Source organism: Vicugna pacos, chromosome 11 (assembly GCF_048564905.1).
Source record: "Vicugna pacos chromosome 11, VicPac4, whole genome shotgun sequence".
In the NCBI taxonomy this organism is placed as follows: Eukaryota; Metazoa; Chordata; class Mammalia; order Artiodactyla; family Camelidae; genus Vicugna; species Vicugna pacos.
Window position 1 is genome coordinate 5250608 of NC_132997.1, and position 16392 is coordinate 5266999.

Consider the following 16392-nt stretch of genomic DNA (forward strand, 5'->3'; position numbering starts at 1 on the left):
GCAATAAATTTACATTTCCAATTATGTAAAATGACTAGGTCAAACACTGCTCAAACACTGATGGCACCTCAACATATGTTTCCCTGCTTCCTCTACCCTTTCTCTGACTTTAGGATGAGAGCCATGCTTCTTTGTGCACATCCCAATAGGAAGGGGGAGCAGTGACCGGGACTTAGTTCAAGACAAAGGGGCACCTAGTCTACGATGAAAAGGAGGCCTCAATAATGAAGGCGCATGTAAAAAAATGGGAGTCAACTATAAAAACCAATTTGTCTTTCCTTCTACATCTATGTCATTGCAGCTAATTTATATTTTGCATTTTTTATTGGTGTTATGAAAGGATACAAATCAATGCCTCTTTTCATATACAGTTTTACCAGTCTTTTTCTTTTCCCCCTTTTTACAGTTAATATGAAGGAAGGACCTCATTTCTCTTCTGTGTCCACCATTCCAGGCAGTGCTTCTTCAACTTGGCTGCACATTAGAATAACCAGAGGAGCTTTAAAAACTTCCCTATGCCAGAATGCACCGGAGGCCACTAAGTACCATCAGAGTTTGCAGTGATGGAATCCAGGCACCAACATTTTTTAAGGTCCCCTGGTGATTCCAACATGCAGCCAAGGCTGACAAGTCCAGAAGTAAACAGACTCAAGTGCATCTAAACAGCGCCCGCTTTTCCTGGGTAATCTCATCTATATCCACATGGGGACACCGCGCCTCCTATTCTGGCCGGACTTGTTCTTCCTGCTCAACCGTGTCCCATTTGTACTCAAGTTCTGCCTGGCGCCGCTTCCAGAACTCCAAAAGTAAGGTGACTAACAGAGAGACAGAACAGCAGAATGTGGATCTTCAGTGATGACTGATGCTTCAGAAATCTGTACTTAATATTTATTACAATTAACACTTTGGTAAATGGTTAATAAAATCACATTTTATTTATAGGCGATACTAAAGAAAAAAATGAGTTAATACCTTTTTTAAGAAAAAAGAATATGTAGATAATTTATTGAACTTTTGGAAACAGACTAGCTCTCTAGCTCAAGGGAAAGGTATTAACGTGATGGTCAGAGGCAGGTGACTGTGTCTGACGCTAAAGTACCTGCTACCAGCACATTATGCCCTCTAAAAACACAAATATCGGGGGGAAGGGTGGGTATAACTCAGTGATAGAGCACGTGCTAAGCATGTACAAGGTCCTGGGTTCAAGCCCCATTACCTCCATTAAAAAAAGTAAAAAAAAGCACAAGTAACTGTCACAATTTAAAAGCACTGCACGGTGCACCCTCCAAGCCTTCTCCTCACATCCCTCTGTCTCTTCTGTCCAAAGGACCTGAGGGTGGGGAAGGGGATGAGAATGCTTTAGTAGCCCTTGCATTTCTATTTTCCACCACCCCAGTCACACAAACTTAAAATAATATTCTTAAGTATGGAAAACTGCCATTTTTCTCAATCATCGGTAAAGTAATTTTTAGAAATCGTCATTGTGTTTTAAGACTCGTAAGTTTAAATAGTAGACAAAAACAACATGAAATGTTAATTGAAAATGTGGCTTCAGGGTAAATCCCCTAAGCCCTTCTTCCCAACAGACTGTTACCCCTAGGCTCCAACTCTAGAGAAATTGCAGAATAACCACTGTGCCCTCCACCGTTATACCTGAGTCTCTACAATGCTCTGAGAATAAAGAGGAAAAAGACACAGTCCCTGCTTCCGGGAGCTCCTAGGTGCACAGGACTCATCATGAAGTGATGGCTGAGAAGGCGTGTAAAGAGGGCTTGGATAACAGTCAGCAGAGGGTGCTCGGGGCAGAGAGCCGGAACTGTAGCCAAGGCTCTCCCAGAGGAGGGAACCACAGTTGTGAGATCTGAGATGCCCTAGAAGTGATCAGGTGAACGTATAATGTTAAGGCCATTTCTCCCTGGGGAGTTGTGCATGCAAAGGAGGGAGGCCAAACAAAGCCAGGTCCCTTCCAGGAACTGCAAATAGTCTACAAGCGAGCACAGGGTGTGGGAGGCAGATGAGGCAACCAGGTGGAGAGATCACAGGTGCACATCACAAAGGACTCTGTGTGCCTCCAAGGTAGAGGAGACATGCAAAGTGATCTAGAAAGAGACAAGATAGTGTCAGGGAGGACTACTGGCAGGTTCATGTGAAGTCCTGCTGAGGCCCTGCCAGGAGGAGAGAGAAGAAAACATTTCAGCAGGTGGACGGATTGGCCACAGGTGTGATGGAAGGGCAGGAAGAGGTCAAAGATGCCGGCCAGCTTTCTGGCTTTGGCAGTGTCTAAATAATAGTGCCATTCTGTGAAATAAGAAGGGCAAGAACCTCCTAGAGGAAAACATAGGCAAAACATTATCTGACATACATTGCAAAAATTTTCTCCTAGAAGAAATAAAAGCAAGAATAAACAAATGGGACCTAATGAAACTTACAAGCTTCTGCAGAGCAAAGGAAACCAGAAATAAAACAAGAAGAAAACCTATGGAATGGGAGAAAATTTTTGCAAGAGAAACCGACAAAGGCTTGATCTCCAAAATTTATAGGCAGCTCATATGACTCAATAAGAGGAAAATAAACAACCCAATCCAAAAATGGGCAGAAGACCTAAACAAGCAATTCTCCAAGGAAGACATTCAAATGATCAAAAAGCACATGAAAAAATGTTCAATATCACTAATCATCAGAGAAATGCAAATCAAAACTACAGTGAGGTATCACCTCACACCAGTCAGAATGGCCGTCATTCAAAAATCCAAAAATGACAAATGCTGGAGAGGCTGTGGAGAAAGGGGAACCCTCCTGCACTGCTGGTGGGAATGCAGTTTGGTGCAGCCACTGTGGAAAACAGTGTGGAGATTCCTCAAAAGACTAGGAATAGACTTACCATATGGCCCAGGAATCCCACTCTTGGGCTTGAATCCAGAAGGAAATCTACTTCAGGATGACACCTGCACTCCAATGTTCATAGCAGCACTATTTACAATAGCCAAAACATGGAAACAGCCTAAATGTCCATCAACAGGTGACTGGATAAAGAAGATGTGGTATATTTATACAATGGAATACTACTCAGCCATAAAAACCGACAACATAATGTCATTTGCAGCAACATGGATGCTCCTGGAGAATGTCATTCTAAGTGAAGTAAGCCAGAAAGAGAAAGAAAAGTACCATATGAGATCGCTCATATGTGGAATCTAAAAAACAAAAACAAACAAACAAACAAAAACAAAGCATAAATACAGGACAGAAATAGACTCATGGACAGAGAATACAGACTTGTGGTTACCAGGGGGTTAGAGGGTGGGAAGGGATAGACCGGGATTTCAAAATTGTACAATAGATAAATGAGATTATACTGTATAGCACAGGGAAATATACACAAAATGTTATGATAAATCACAGAGAAAAATTGTGACAATGAGTGTGTATATGTCCATGAATGACTGAAAAATTGTGCTGAACACTGGAATTTGACACAACATTGTAAAATGATTATAAATGAATAAAAAATTAAAAAAAAAAAGAAGGGCAGGAAGAGGGGCAAGTCATGAGAGGAGACAACTGATTCAGTTCTGGCTGGGTGCCTGTGTGCTCCAGGAGAGATGTGCAGTAGGCAAATAAAAGTCTAGAAATCGGGAGAAAGTTCTAGGCTGAGCCAAGTAGTTTTTCTGTTTCAAGAGGCTAATGGGTGTGAGTGGACAAGCTCACAAGAGGTGTATAGGGATAGCTCTCACCCTCCTGCATATGGGAAGAATTTGGGAGCCTTTCAAAAATAGTGCACCACAGCCTGGAGTGGGGCCTTTGTACTGTTTATTATTTTTTAAATACTTCTTTCCTTTTTGTGGGGAGTATTGAGCTTTATTTATTTTAATGGAGGTACTGGGAATTGAACCCAGGACCTCTTGCATGCTAAGCACGTGCTCTACCACTGAGCCATACCGTCCCCACCTTTTTTTGTTTTTAGACATTAGCTCTACCGAGCAGTCAGGGTTGAGAATCAACCTGCAGAGAGCAGAGAGCCTTGGGGTTAGAGAACAAGGAGAAGCTGCCCAGAGCCCTGTAGACCCCACCAGGGGCAGCCGGAGACGCAGGGAGCCTCGGAAGTGCTGTGAGGAATGTGAACTCAAAACTCCCCAATAGCGAAGACGACAAACATATTTCAAGCACCCACTTCCCAGCAGTGTTTGTTCTGACTTTACTAGTTTTCCAGTAATACTCAGTGAGAATAGAAATTATCTGGACACAGGGATCAAATTCAAATGCTGATTATGACCATTCTTAGCTGCGTGATTACTGATTAAGTTACTCGTCTGCCACGTGTAAAACGGGGGACCTAGCACCGTGCTCGTGGGCTGCTGTGAGTGTAATGAAATGACATCTATAAAGGCGCTCCTGACTCTCAGAGGTAATTGCTACTATTGTCCCCATTTAGGACACCAAGAAACAGAGTCACAGAAAGCTTCAAACATTTGCCCAAGATGAGGGTTGGGATCAGGAATCAAGCCAATGACTTCTTGGATCCAGAGCCCAGGATCTTCTTACGAACAACACGGCACTGCCCAGGCTCCCTGCTCCAAAACCAGCCTCCCTTTGGCTCAGTTCCATGGCACCTGCGCTGCACAGATGCCCTCACTGCCTGCCCGCCCGCCCGGTGTCTGACCCCGGCACTCCTCCCTCCGTCCCACACAGCGCTTCCTTGGGCACACCATCGCTCACGAGGCCATTGCTGTGGCTACTCGATGTTTACATGGAAACGCAGGTGGCAGCCCAGGTTTTTGCTATAGATGCTGCTGTCAGTGGAGGCAAAGAGCTCACAGTTGGTGGGGGAGGCCACTTGTGGTCTCCTCCTTGGCTGGAGAGCTGGATGAAATCCAGTTTCCCTTTGCGACTTAGACATCCAGCATGAGAGATATGTAAGGCCATCTGGCCTCTCAACATAGAAATGATGCCCCCGCAGTCATTCTTAACATTGTAATCTCCTGGCTCCACCAGGGAGCAGGGGCCATGGCCTGTTGTCCACCAAGTTTTGTTTCCTTGCACAACAGCTACAATGGGGTGAGTTAACACCGGACCAGAAAATCTACAAAGCCCTCGTGTACTATTTCCTGACACTTGCAGGTCACCAAAATACCCCAGATCCCCCAAGTAAACAACTAGTAAGAGGAACTGAGCTTGCTCGTCTGTCAGACCCCTGATGGCAGGACTGATTTGGCCTCTCCTGCTCTCCGGATGATCCGTTCTCCTTCTGTGTGCCCTTCCCCGAGTGAAAGGGACAGTTCTTTGTTTATGGGCTAGGGAGTATTTGTGGCTGTCTGACCAGAACCTTCAAAAGTAGAGCTCTTGGTGAGAGTGGAAGCATGGCACCCACGTCTCATGAGCTCAGCTACCCAACAGCCTCATCTAGCCAAGACTGTGGCCAACACCAGGGGTCCATGCTGTTGAGTGTTGGGTCTGGAGAGCAATGCCTCCACCACTGAGAAGCTGCCCCACCACTTGTGCCCTTGTCCCCTTCGAGGGGGAGGTGACACATCCATGGGATAAAAGCCGCGAGGGCACTAGGTGACTGTGGACCAAGCTGTGACTGGCCGGTCCTGCCCCCCATGTGACCCATGTTAGCCTCAAGTGCAGAAAATCCCCAAAGAGACCCCTGCTTGAGTGAATGGGTCACCTATAAGCCAACTGTCCTCGGGACGCCTAAGAAGCAACACAATATACACAGTGAGACACCCACTCACTGAAGTCCCCAAGGCTCACAGCTCCCTAATGTGACACCAGGTACCCCCAGCAAACAGAAGACCCTTACTTTATAATTGACTTGAGAATTCTACTACCAACACTGCCTTCCACCTTCCACTTATAAAGTTCTTTCCACTCTGTCCCCTGCTCTGCAATTGTGCAATCAGTCCAGAGCTCCTTCATGAGACAGGAGGGAAGGGGGCAGGGCACAGACATTAAAAGAATGGCACAGCCATTAGCACCAAGACGGTGGAAAAGTCAACTCCCAGTAGATCTTGAGCTTCAATACACACTCACTGAAATACAGCAGGATGCTAAATGGCACTCCTACAGGTGCCAGGACAGGTTCAAGGCTGACCATGAAAGGTCAAAGGGTGAGTGGTGGCCCAATTTCTGGTAATCGCAACACCTTCCCCAAAGCGGTTGGAATATTCCTCCCACTTATTAGCATATGAAGATACTGAGTGCATAAAAACTAACAACCACACCTCGTGGCTGCTCTCTCTGCTGAGGGAGACAGCCCACACTCTGTCTGTGGAGTGTGTATCTACTTTTACTTTAAACTGGAGCACCCAACCCTCACGCCTCATGGCCTTTCTCTTGCCTTCTGAAACAGCGCACTCTGTCTGTGGAGTATATATCTCTCTGAATAAATCTACATTTACTGAATTGTGGCTCTCTCTTGGATTCGTTCCTGTGCAAACCAAGGACCCACACATCACGAGGTGCATCACAGGGACCCAAATAAGACCTGGGATACGGCCATCCTCTCCCCCACATTTTCCTGTATCATACATTCCTTCCCAAAGGATCTCACCTTGTGCACTCCAAAGTAGACAGCACTCATGTGTCCTGACCTGGATCTGCTTCTGCGTTTATCATTTCTTATGTCCACTAGAATGTCATCTTCATGAGGACAGGGATTTGGTTCTGTTCACAAAGAAGCACCAGCACATGACAGGTGCTGGAGAAGTATTAGCTGAATGAATGAGCTGTGGGAAGTCCTGGGAATTCAACCTGGAACTCCTAGCCACTTGGGCCCCAGCTGACTCCAGTTGCTTCCTGCTACTCATGGCTGACCTCTTGCCACCACTCTCTGCTCTGCCATCACCTGAGCCTGGATGAGCTGAGATGAGCACACACCACGGAGAGCATGGTGAATGGTTCACGTCGTTGCAAAACACTCGCCCTCTGACTGCCAGGGGTTACTTAGGATGGACAAACTGAAGGGAGCACCACGTGCACCGCCCTACCCTACAACTCACTTGAAGCACCAGAACTGCACACATGGGAAGCGCTGGCCCTTTCCAACCTAAGGAGAGGGACTATGGGTGAGAAGAGGGTCTCTGTCAACTAACAGTCTCTTTAAAAGCCCAGTCTTAGAAAAGCTCTTTAAAGACACTTTTGGTATCTTCCTTGTGTTTCGGTAATCCCTCTAGATTTTGTCATTTTAATCTATGCATCAGAAATACAGATGCTCTTGAAATCTCTATTGATTTTCAATGAAGAAAATCCTCAAATTCCTTCTCTGCTAGGAAAATTACTGCACTTTATATAAAAAAAAGCAGCTTCCCTTTTCAAACACCTAATTTCACAAGAATCAGTGAAGCAGGACATGAAAATCTCGCTGTGCTTTATCACCTACTGGTGGGCAGGAATGAAATGAATGAGAACTGATCTCATGAGACGGGAAGGCTGGGGCTGTCTTATTCCTGCTACAGATGGAAGGGTCCATATCTGTGAAGGGGAGGAAGGACCAAGGATGAGAAACCAACATTTACTAACCCATTTCTCTTTTTCAGAGTCTCAGACAAAACACTGTGATTTTATAAACAAAACAAGAACATCTGCACCCTTTTAAAAGCACGTTACAACTTTACTGCTACACACGGCACTCTGTCATTGACCTAAAGGCAAATGACAGACAAGAAATTTGCAGGGATCTTATTCTGTGCTCATCCCTTTTGGTCTTTGGAAACTCAGGAAGTTTGCCTCCTCTCCCTGAGTGTCGTTTTTCTCATCTTTCAAATGGGAGTGTAACAGTCATTCATTTGCTCAGTGTCCATTCTACAACAGGAGACGGCTTATGAAAACAATAATAAAAAAAAGCAAAACAGCAATTCTGATCTGTGCTTCTTCCTCCTCCTCCCTGAACATGAACTTACAGGCTAAAATGGCATCTTTCACTAAATCCCGAACGTAAGGAGCAGTTCTGATAAGGAAGTACAGGACTGCAGGTGTAACCGAGAAATGACCCAGTGAAAAAGAATGAGTTGCCAGCAAATCCTCAAAACCCGTAAGGGTGCAAACCCTGGGAGTTACAGCCATGGGTGGGAGTTCCTTAGTTCCCCATTTCACAAAGCCGAGAACTTTGCAGGGCCCATGAAAGACACAGATAGCCCAGTAAAACCACACCATGTTTTGGAGTACACCAGGGCCACATTGCTGCTGACCTGCACTGCTGTGTGTCCCAGAGCAAGAGCCCTGGGAGGGGGTGACTGTGTTTGAGGCTGGACAAGAACTTCCTGTTCTGTCTCTTTTACTCTCTCTCTTCCTGCAATAAAACAACTGGTAGGACTCTGGTGGGGACCACTGCACCCACATTCTCTGGGAAACCACACACCAGACAGCTCTAGCTGATCTGAGAGAGGACTATATATACTCCAAAGTCAGGCAGAAGGCTGCCTGTGGCCTTGGGAATCCAAACTAGCTTGTCCTGTTAATCAGGATATTACACATCTAAAGAAAGTGTGCACCAGATGAAGACGATGCCTTAGACAACATCGGTGGTTATGTCCAGCAGTGTCTAAGGACAAGTCATGCTCTGGTAGACGGGAGCATTTTGGTAGCTTTAAGAGTCTGCTACTGAAGGGCTGGGACATTTCATTGGGACTTGAAACTCCAGACCTCTTTACTCACAAAGGCAGACAAGTTAGGTGAGCCAGGTCAGCCTTTATTCCAACTTCCTAACCAAAAGTCTATGAGGTCGAAAATATATTTCTCAGACACTTCTGCAACAAGGGTTCCAGATGTGGCTTTAAAAATGCCCATCAGAGATTGAGATTTGCAAATATTAACTACTATATATAAAAATAGCTAAAAAACTAAATTTCTTCTGTATAGCACAGGAACAATATTTAATATCTTGTAATAAACTTTAGTAAAAAAATATGAAAAGGAATTCGTACATATATATGTGAATATGAAGGACTGGAACATTGTGCTGTACATCAGAAATTGACACATTGTAACTGACTATACTTCAATTAAAAATATATATAGATATAATGCCCATCAGCAGCATCTGAGTGTCACTGAAAGCAGAAACCCAGATGAATGGAGGCAGAGGTGGTTGGAGGAGCTACGTTATTTTGCTGGGGTGGATGCAGCCGGCATGGCAGAGATCTAGAAGGAATGCGCACAACAGCCACTCACTGATCTGAAAGTGAGTTAGTTTAACAGCTTTCTGAAATCCTCACCGCCCCTCCTGATGAGCCAAGTGTCTGGCGTTTCTCTGGAAATCACTAGGCGCAGCCTGGAACTCAAAGGTAAAAATTAAAAAGTGCAGTCAAGTAGCAAAGAGACTGGCAGGACACGCTGGACAAAAGTAGGTCAGAATCAACAAGGAATGGGGAGGGGATAGAACATGTGTTGAGGACCCTGAATTCAGGGGTGGATTGTCTATGTTGAGTACTCTGAGTCAGTATGAGTAGATGGATTGGTGTGGACTATGGACTAAAATGGTGGCCATCGTTCAGATAAGTGTGTGATTTGGAGTACATTTATTTGAGGAGGGTTTTTTTTTCCCCTTCAACATTGATCATTTCTAGGGAGCAGAAAAATACTCTGCCACACAACATCTAAGTGCAAAAGAGATGCTATGGGATGATGGTGGTATGAAAAATTTCAGTACTGCAGTTTCAAGCTTTCCTTAATGAGGTGCACAGCAGTAGGTACTTAAAATAAAATAAGGTACTTATAATAAAGACATCATCATATGTACATATCCTTTAAGATACACATATGGTGCTATAAGTGGGCCTGAAATGTGTTCTGCATTCTAAAATCCGATGAAATAAAATCAGTAGTTCAATATGCCTGTCGGCTCTAAAAACATGATGTAGCTCATGATCACAGAAAGCAAGATCAGCTAGGAAATTTGAGATTTGTCGTTTCCAGTGTCAAAGTTAATATTTTTTGCTTTACTTAAAAAGCATTTTTTTAATTAGGTCTGTCAGCATCCATTGGTATATGGGGTTCAGTAGATGTGTTCAGATGTTCCAGACAGTGAATCAGAGCAAAGGCTGAGGTTTAGACAGTAGTTAAATGCCTCACCCGTGTGATCAGCATCCACAAACTGCTATACTGAAAATCCTTAAAAGTGAGAACTTCATTAAAGAAACGATAAGTGAGGGGAAAAAATAGCTACAGACTAGTGGAAGTTTTGTAACGTGTAAAAATGACAAAAGGCTATTCATGAGCATATTTTTAAAAACCCCTACACTTTAATAAGAAAAACAACAGTCTGACAACAGGTTGTACACTGCTGTAGGAGAATCCATGCAGGTGGACTCTTATGTGAATGGGGCTGGAGCTGTAGAATTAGTTAGTCTTGCAAGTAACTCAGTTAAACACAAATGCAAATGGGATACACTTCTAGAATATCTGAGTAAATATCTTGGAAAACTTACTCCTCTATGAAGCAATGACAATGGCTTTGTAAAATTTGTCAAAATTAACCTCTGTAGAACTCTGGAAATTAAACCAACACTTCCAGCAATCCGGGGAGTCTTTATTTGAGAAAAAAAAACCCAGCTAAATCTCCATAAAGATAGTGAGTTTTGAGGCATTGTAACTTGATCTACCCCATCCCTGTATCCTCACCTAAATGGTGGCCTTTATAAGCAATAGTCTCACAATCAAGGTAGGGGCAGAAGTTATTTAAAGTTACCCAAAAAATCCGCCCCCAGAGAGCTGTCACTATGTGACCTGTCACAAACTCATGCTGTGCAAACAGCCTGTCCCCAGAGTGTGTGTGGGAAACAATCAGCAGTGAGTATCTAACATTACAACTGCCTGAGGCAGTGGGACCAGTAGAGGCTAACTACGTGCTGACTAGGAAACTTAGAAGGCAAAATTGAGTAATGAGACGTTCTGGGGGTGAAGGTAGGGTTAAAAAGCTCCAAAAAATTCTGAGAATTGTAGATGGCAATATACATGTGTGGCACATGGCAAGGAAAGATCTGAGAAAATCCTAAGCCTTCAACTCTGGCTGAACTTGAGATTCTGCATAAGCAAGAACTAAAGGATACGGAAGAGCTGCTGACTGCATGCCGGTGCTGAGGGCATCCCTCAGCACGTGGACACACAGCCACCTGGCAACAGCTCAAACGATTGTCTCCAGGCATTGAAAGAAATCACTGTCCAATCATTACTACAGTGATGACAACTAGGCTTTCTTCACACACACTGATCTCATGGTCATGCATGATAAAGAAAACAGACTTTACAGAATTTGTTCAGGAAAGTAACTAAATAAATAGCAGCAGCAGCAATGACAATGAAAGCAATGATAAACCCTGGAGATGAGGAAAATCAGGCTTTCAGATCTGCCACATTGTAATATTTTAAATGTCCAGCTTTCAACAGAAAATTACAAGATGTACAAAGAAACAGAAAAGTTTGGTCATAACAGACGGGGAAAAAGTAGTCAACAGAAACTCCCTGAGGTAGCCCAGACACTGGACTTACTAGACAAAGACATAAATAAGCAATTACACATATGTTCAAAATACTAACAGAAACCATGCCTAAAGGATTAAATTATGTGCTCATCTCATTGTACAGAGAATAACAATAAATAAAATTTATAATAAAAACCAACTAGAAATTCTAGAGATACAAATATAATGACTAAAATAAAAACTTCAATAAGTGGTTTCTCTGTAGATATGAACTTGTTGAAGAAAAAGTCAGTTAAATTAAAACTACTGAGATTTCCCTGTCTGTGGAACAGAAAGAAAAAGGAATGAAAAAAAAATGAACACTGTGTCAGAGATAGGTGGGACACCATCAACAATACCAATACACACATAATGGGAGCGCCAGAAGGAGGGAGAGAATAAAGGGGCAGAAAGAATATATAAAGAAATAATGGCTGAAAACTTCCCAAATTTGATGAAAATATTAATTTGTACATCCCAGCAGCTCAACAAACTCCATGTGGTATAAACTTAGAGACATCTAAAATAGGCACATCAGATTCAGTGTGTCAAAAGACAAGAATAAAGTATCTTGACAGCCGAAAGAGAAAAGTGGCTCAACGTATAGAAAGGCTCCTCAGTAAGACAGTTGATTTCTCATCAAAAACCATGGAGACCAGAAGGCAGTGGATGGTATCGTCAAAGAGATAAAAGGAAAAGACTGTCACCAAGTATTTTATAGCCAGCAAAATGATTCTTTAAAAAAATTAAAGTAGAAATTAAGACACTCCTACAAAAACAAAATCTGAAAGAATCCATTGCTAGCAGGCCTGCCCTACAAGAAATACTAAGGATAGTCCAGCAGGTGTAAATGAAAGGACACTCGCCTGAAAAATAAAGAGCACTACTACATGAGTAAAAAAATAAAACAGTATAAATCGAGTATTACATGTAAATGTTTTGTTCTATTTGATGTAAAGGACAACTGCATAAAACAATACTTATGAAACTGTGTAGATGAGCTTATAAATGCATAAAGGTGCAATTTGTATGACAGTGACAGCATGAGGAGGGGGAGGGAAAAGACTGATACCAAAGCAAAGTTTTTGTGTACTGTTGAAATTAAGTTGGTATTCATGTGAACTAGATTGCTTTAAAACAAGATGTTAATTATAATCTCCAGGGCAATGGAAGAGAAGGAGGAGGAGGAAGAGTAGGAAGAGGAGAAGAAAAAGATAAAATAAACAAATTAAAATGGCACACTTGAAAATGCTTACTTTGTACAAAAATGTGTAGTAATTGAGGAATGGGAAAAAAAGACATATAGAAAGTAGACAGCAGTTGTAACTTCAATCTGATAAGAAATTACATTGATGTAAATGAATTAAACATTCTAATCAAAATACTAAAGGCAGAAATAAATGGAATAGACAATAGATGAACAACAGAGAATAATCAACAAAAGGAATAGTTGGTTCTTTGAAAAGATCAATAAAATTGACAAATTTTATCTAGTACTAAAAGAAAAGAAGATTCAAATTACTAAAATGAGAAATGAAAGGAAGGATGTCACTACTGCCCTTACAAAGATAACAAGGAATATAAGGGAATACCATGGATAATTATATAGCCAATAAATGAGATAATGTAAATGAAATGGATATATTCCTAGAAGGACATAAATGACTGAAGCTAATTCAAGGAGAAATAGAAAACTCAAATAATCCTACAGTAAGTAGTGACTGAAATAGCAATCCAAAACATTCACACAAAGAAATGCTAGGCCCGTATGGCTTTGCTGGTGAATTCCATCAACTACTTAAAGAAAAAACAAAAACAAAAACAAACAAAAAATGCTTCACAAATTCGTCTGAAAATAAAGAGGTGGGCACACTTCCCAATTCATTCAATGAGACTAGTATCACACTGATACGAAAACCAGACAAAGGCATCACAAGAAAACTAAAGACTATCTCTTATGAATATAAATGCAAAAATCCTCAACAGAATAGAAGCAAATCCAAAACAGTAACATATAAAATAGACCACCATTAAGTGGGATGTATCCAGGTATGCAAAGGCAGTACAACATACAAAAGTCTATTCATTTAATACACCATATTAATAGAATAATGGATAAAAACTAGGAATAGAAGAGAACTTCCTCAACCTGACAGAGAACATCTATGAAAAACCTGAAGCAAAGATCATACATAATGCAGAAGCACTGAATTATTCCCTCCCAAAATCAACATTGTACTAGAAGTTCTAGTCAAACCAATCAAAGAAAATAAAGCCTCTAGATTAGAAAGAAAGAAATAAAACTGTTTTGATTCCAGATGACATGATATTATATATTGAAATCACAAGGAATCCACAAAGGAAAAATAGAAAAGAAAAAAAATCCTCTTAGAATTAATAACCCAGTCTGACAAAAATTTTAAGACACAAATGAATATATAAAAAGTAATTACATTTCTATTCAACAGCAGTGAATAATCTAAAAATAAAATGAAGGAAACCTTTTCATTTACTATAGCATCAAAAAGAATAAAATAATTAGTAATATTAAGAAAAATATGTGGAATACTGAGAAAAATATCTGAAACTTGTATATTGAAAACTAAAATACTAGTGATAGAAGTTAAAAATGACCTAAAATAAATGGAAAGCTCTTCCATGTTCATGGATCAGAAGTCTTATTATTTTTAGGATGGCCATTGTCCTCAAAATGACCTATACATTCAATGCAGCTCTGGCTTTTTGGCAGAAATGAACAAGCTGATCCTAAAACTAATATGGAAATGCAAGATACCCAAAATAGTCAAAACAATCTTGAAAAAGAACAAAGTTTTGAAATTTCCAAATTCAAAACTCACTAACAAAACTGTGATCCATACAGTGTGGTACTTGCAGAAAGGACAGAAAAATAGATTGAGAGAAAAGAACTAAGAGACCATAAACAAAGGCTTACACGCAGCCATTTAATTTTTGACAAAGGTGCCATGACAATCCAATGGGGAAAAATAATCTTTACAAAAATGATGTTGGGACACCTGTACATACACCTGGAAAGAAAGAAAACTGAACTTTTATCTTAACACCATTTATGGAAATTAACTCAAAATAAATCACAGACCTGAAACTATAAAACATATAGAAAATGAACAATGAGAAAATCTTCAGGACTTTGGATTATAAATACTTGTAATATATGACACCAAAAGCACAAACAACAAAAGAAAAAAAATCAAGTAAACTGGACTTCAGTAAAATTAAAAACTTCTGTGCTTCAAAGGACTTCATCAAGAAAGTAAGAAGACAATCCACAGGATGGATGAAAATATTTCCAAAATTTTCCCTGATAAGGGACTTTTATCCAGAATAGACAAAGAAGACTTAAAACATGACAATACAAAGACAAATATAATTAAAATGGGCAAAGAATTTAAATAGATGTTTCTCCAAAGAAGACATACGAATGGGAACTAAGCACATAAAAAGATGTTCAACATCAGTAGGCATTAGGGAAACAGAAATCAAAATCACAATGACATACCACTTCATACCAACTAGGATGACAAATATATATGATATATGATATATAAATATGAATCTATAAACCCAGTAATAAAAAGTGTAGATGAGGATGTGGAGAAACTGGACTCCTCATACATTACTTCTGGAAATATACAATGCTTCAGTCACTTTAAAAGCTATATTAGCAATTCCTCAAAATGTTAAAAGTAGAATACATCCCAGCAATTCCATTTTTTGATATATCCTGAAGAGAAGTGGAAATATGTGTTCACACAAAAACTTGTCCATGAGCATTTACAGCAGAATTATTCATCATCAACTGATGGATGGATAAGCAATGTGGTGTATTTATAACTATGGCATATTATTTGAATACAAAAAGGAATTTGGATATTGATATATGCTACACGATGGATGAGCCTTGACAATGTCACACTACATGAAAGACATTAATCAAAAAAGGCAGCATACTGTATGGTTCTACTTATATGAAATGCCTAGAACAGGCAAACCCTTAGAGGCAGAAAGTAGAGTGGTGGCTGTTGAGGGCTAAGGGAAAGGAAGGTTAGGGACTGACTTACTAAAGGGTACTGGTTCCTTTTGGGGGTGATGGCTACACAACCCTGAAATGTACATAAAACCCTAATGCACACTTTCAAAGGCTGCATTTTATGGTATGTGAATTATATCTCCATAAACCTGTTATTCTTGAAGCTTAGCCCACCTATGGAGCAACTTACACAGCACTGACTGTGGCATCCGGACGGGGAGTGACCCACCTGTCCACCGCGAAGGAGAGCAGCACCTGACCCAGTGTTGGAGGGGTGCAATCTTCTTGCCAATGGACACTGTGAGCAGCACAGACCAGGGGGCCAACAGAGCAAGCTGAGTTCATGAAACAGGGCGAAGACACAAAGACCTCTCAATAAAACCATTAAGAGCGTTCAGTCTCTAGGAGAACACATCTTTGTTTTTAAAATCTTTTTATACCTGTTTTATTTTCTATGAGCTTTTTAATCTTTACTTTTTAAACAGTTCTATATGTTTACAATTCTCATTTCATTTTTAATTCTCTTGGATTTGATCTGTTATTGATTATTCACAGGTTTTAAATACTGTGTTTTGATTTCTTTCTTCTTTTTGTTAAGGTTTTAAAAAGACATCTCAACTCGATTCCTATTCTTCTTCAACTTGCTCTTCTATTATTGATTATACACTGTCTTCAAACCTTCTTTTCCTCCATTCTTTTAAAATTCTATTTCTCTCTCTCATTTTTAAGTTTTATTCCAGCATAGGCCTTAGATAGATAAAAAAATAAACCCCTTTAAGGGCCACAATAGATAACTGATACTCCTTAAGCCACAGTGCCAGAGAGATATGAGCAGTTGAAGAAGCAGAGGAAGTATTCCCAATT

The 16392-nt window shown here is 40.8% G+C and overlaps 1 long non-coding RNA gene across 1 annotated transcript in view; it reads right to left on the reverse strand.

Annotated features, from left to right (window-relative positions):
- Positions 1–720: 720 nt before the first annotated feature.
- LOC140699128 (uncharacterized) overlaps positions 721–16392 on the reverse strand; it is a 28585-nt gene continuing 12913 nt past the window's right edge. The window contains exon 4 of the long non-coding RNA XR_012077133.1: positions 721–815. This is a non-coding gene — a long non-coding RNA (uncharacterized lncRNA). The remainder of the gene's footprint in view (positions 816–16392) is intronic.